Source organism: Nomascus leucogenys, chromosome 8 (genome assembly GCF_006542625.1).
Source record: "Nomascus leucogenys isolate Asia chromosome 8, Asia_NLE_v1, whole genome shotgun sequence".
NCBI lineage: Eukaryota > Metazoa > Chordata > Mammalia > Primates > Hylobatidae > Nomascus > Nomascus leucogenys.
The window spans coordinates 56,913,644-56,917,921 of NC_044388.1; positions in this window are offsets into that span (position 1 = coordinate 56,913,644).

Sequence of the window (4,278 nt, forward strand, 5' to 3'; positions counted from 1 at the left end):
CTTTGGGATTAGGATTTCAACATAGGAATTTTGGACAGACACACACATTCAGACTATATAGCACCTTCTTTTTAAATTTTTTATTATTTCAGAGACATGGTCTCATTTTGTCACCCAGGCTGTTGTGCAGTGGCACAAACATAGTTCACTGCAGTCTTAAACTCCTGGGCTCAATAAATCCTCCTGCCTCATTCTTCTCAGCAGCTGGGACTATAAGCACATGCCTCCATGCCTGGCTAATTTTTAAAAAAACATTTCTGCAGAGGCAGGGTCTTGCTATGTTGCCCAGGCTGGTTTTGGATTCCTGATTTCAAGTGATCCGCCTGCCTTAGCCTCCCAAAGCATTGGTGTTACAGTTGTGAGCCACTGCACCCAGCCCATAGCACATTCTAATATTACTCTTCAGAATTTTAGAATCTTACTTATGACTGGCTTTGTTCTTGCCTTTTCAGATAGAAAAGTTATATTTTCAAAAACAACCCCAGCACATTGTAGTCTCACTATTACATGACTAAATTCTGTGGTGTTTGCCTGGCCTCCCCCAGCTTTAGCATGGCCCCTAGTGTAAGTGCATCCCAAAAGAGTCAGGTTGTCCTCCAGGCCCAGAGAAACCAGGAATCAGCATAATGAGTGTATACTGTTTTAATTTTATTCCCACAAGGTTTCTCATTTCCTTCCTTTCTTCTTCCCTCCCTCCCTCCCTCCCTCCCTCCCCTTCCTTCCTTCCTTCCTTCCTTCCTTCCTTCCTTCTTTCCTTCCTTCCTTTCTTCCTTCCTTCCTTCCTCCCTTTCTTCCTTCCTTCCTTCCTCCCTCCCTCTTTGCTTTCTTCCTGTCTTGCTTTCTTTTTTTTGTATTTTTGGTGGTAGTTGCAGTCCATTGGGATAGAGAAATAGGAAGAAAAGCATTACATAGAAATTAGGTATATAAACTAAAGCAACAGGAATTAAAAAACACAAATTCAATCACTACATATTTCTATTTCAAAACTGACAAAAGCTTTAGTTTTAAAAATGAAAAAAAGAGAGAGGACAGAAGGTACATAATGGGTACAAAATAAGTGAAATTTAAATTCCTTTATTTGCATTACATTTCCCTTAAACTTTTAAAAATGACTTTTTACCCTCTCCTTAAGATATCCAGCCTTGTTTCTTCTGACCAGCTCTCTTGGAGTTTTCCTGAAATGACACTCTCCTTGGCAACTATCCCCTGAGCCTTATCATCCCAATTTTAAAATCTCCATGTCAAGTTCTGAGAACTTCTAGCTTCTACTTTCTTTCTTCGTCAATGAAAATTTTAATCAGACATTGTTACAGCTGTTTGGATGTTTATTTATCTAAACCCTCTAAAGTTTGAGAGAAGAATCCCCTCCCCTCCCCTCCCTCCCCGTCCCACCCCTTCCCGCCCCCCCACCCTCCCTTCCCCTCCCCCCCCCCACCCTACCCCTCCCTTCCCCTCCCCTTCTTTCTTTTATTCTTAGCAAAGTGCCTAAATGTTTCCATCAAGAGGCGATGTGTGCACTGAATACTAATTGCAAATGCTGTGTCCTTCACTTTGAGAATTGCTAGATAATATATTAAAAATTGGTTCATAAAATGCTTGTGCATAATATAACTTTAGGAACAATTCTGTCCATTTCTATCACTTATAGATGAAGAACTGCAGCCTAGAGAAGATGGAAATGACTTGCCCATTTTGTGTTTGGTCTCTTCATGGGGGTTTTGCGGGGGAGCCCTGCCCTCACAAACTGCCAGGTGTATACTGTACACACCAGTCATGAATCCAGACTGGGAGGGAAGAATGATTACCAATTTTTGCCATCTTGAGGGGTAAGAGTGCAATGATTTGGAGTCTCCTTGAGAGATTAATATGGGACACTGACCACCCAGAAGAAGATCTAGGATCACATATACACAAACATTTCTATATATACATGTACATATCTACAGACATTTAAAAATATATACATGTTCTGATTTGTTAATATTCTTTGAAAGTAAACCAAATTGAAATTCCCAAATCCCCTGGTAAAAGTTCACTTGTAACATGATGAAAGGGGATATTCAGATAAGATTTTAGAACACCTTCTCTAGAACTAAAAAACAAAGCAAAACAAAATAAAACGATACTTCTCAAAAACTCCTTTGAAGCAGGTGTTCTTGTCAAATACTAAATCCATGACCAAGTATTTCAGTGTATGAGGATTCAGAAATATATATATATATATATATATATATATATATGAATATATATTTAAATGTTTCTTTATATGATTTGGTTTTCTCATAGCTTATTTGTGTGTGTGTGTGTGTGTGTGTGTGTGTGTGTGTGCGTGTGTGTTTTGCTACCACTTAATTCGGTGAATATATCCCACAGAAACAAAATCTGTCCACTTAGTTCATGAGTTTTTTGAAACAGTTGGTGTCTAAGTAACTTCATCCTTGGCAGAAATAACTTCCTGTTTTAAAAGAAAATAACTTAAAAGATCATATAAGGAAGGCTCATAAGGCTTCTTGGAAATCAGTCAGTTCTTACAAAACATTTTGATGTGTTTAGTACAGAAGAATTAGGAACATATGGGTTACATTTTCCTTAAAATGCATATGGTTTTTAAAAATTTAAGGGGTAATGTTCTTGGCAAAATAGGTTTTGCCAAACCCAAACTGTTTAAAGAATTGTTCAAGATGTTCAGTCAGGCCAAAAGGCCCCAGGCTTCCACAGTCCTAATAATAGAATCAATCAGGAAAACCAGAATGAAGTCACTAAACTCATTTTAAGAGTCCCTTGAAATAACCAACCAAAATAAATCTCAATGTCGTAACAATCACAAGCAATTAGAATATAATAACTTTTATGCTCATGCCGAATAAAACCCCAAGCTAGTAGTTAAAATCGTTCTAGGAATTCTGGAAAGTTGGCAGTGTATTTTGTTTGACTAAAATAATTGATTACATCTATAAAAATAGCGAAGAGACTAGAAGGGATTTCACAGATAAAGCACCTACCAGAAATAATTCAAGAATTTCACCATGGTTTCTCAAGGAATGGAGGTTGATATGCTTGTTTAAAACCCACACATTCTTTGGTAAAAAGGTGTATATGGAGATGATAACCACAAAAAATTTCATTACCCTGGTACTAAACACTACTTCTCTTATCTGGAAAACAGTCTATTAAGTCACTTAGTGATGGACCCAGAGATGGTGAGATGAAATAGCCAGTGACATCAGACCAGAGGCTGTATATGTATATGGCATGAAGCCATTGGGTAATTGTTTCAAAAAGGAATCCAATCTCTGTATGGTAGTATTTGCTTCCCAACACTAATCTTTTTTTTTTTTTTTTTTTTTTTTGAGACAGAGTTTTGCTCTTGTTGCCCAGGCTGGAGTGCAATGGCGCGATCTTGGCTCACTGCAACCTCTGCCTCCCAGGTTCAAGCGATTCTCCTGTCTCAGCCTCCCAAGTAGCTGGGATTACAGGCATGCGCCACCACACCTGGCTAATTTCGTATTTTTGGTAGAGACAGGGTTTCTCCATGCTGATCTGGCTGATCTTGAACTCCCGACCTCAGGTAATCTACCAGCCTCAGCCTCCTGAAGTGCTGAGATTACAGGTGTGAGCCACCACACCTGGCCATGCTAATCTATTTTGAAATGACATCACAGTCTCAAACTAAAGGGTTGGTAAAATTATCTTGATTGGATTGGACTTGTTCTCATGAAAATATCTTCACATTCTTTTTCAAGATCTTCATTTTCTACTCATGACTTCTCTCTTGGCATTATGAGTAAGCCACTAGAGTTCCCTCTGTTGGTTGACTCCTTGGTATTTTAACAAAAATTGCTGCAGGGTGTTAAATAACTTTTTAAAAAATCTTTTGTTCTTTTCTGACTCAGACTTTATATAATCACCTCCAGCTAAAGACAGAAACATTATGTCTACCAGTTGAGCCAATTGAGCCAATAACAAAAGGGTTCTGGAATTCTTCCAATTTCCTTTTCTCCCCTCCAGAGATTCCTGGCATTCTCTCCTGCTGAGCAGAATATGAATTACTAGACAATTTGGGAACAAGGCGGTTCTGATCAGCAGACATTTGCATGGCTGTGGCATTTGTGGAGAGGCAAAGCACTCAAGGAAGTAGCAGCAGTGTTGCCCCTTCCTGTCCCACCAGCTCTCTAACAAACTATACGTTTTGCAAGGGGATGGGAGTAATGCATTTTAAGGATTTGGGAGGTTGTCCGGGTTGTGCGTTAGGTGTTGTGGCTGTGATAATTACTGGCT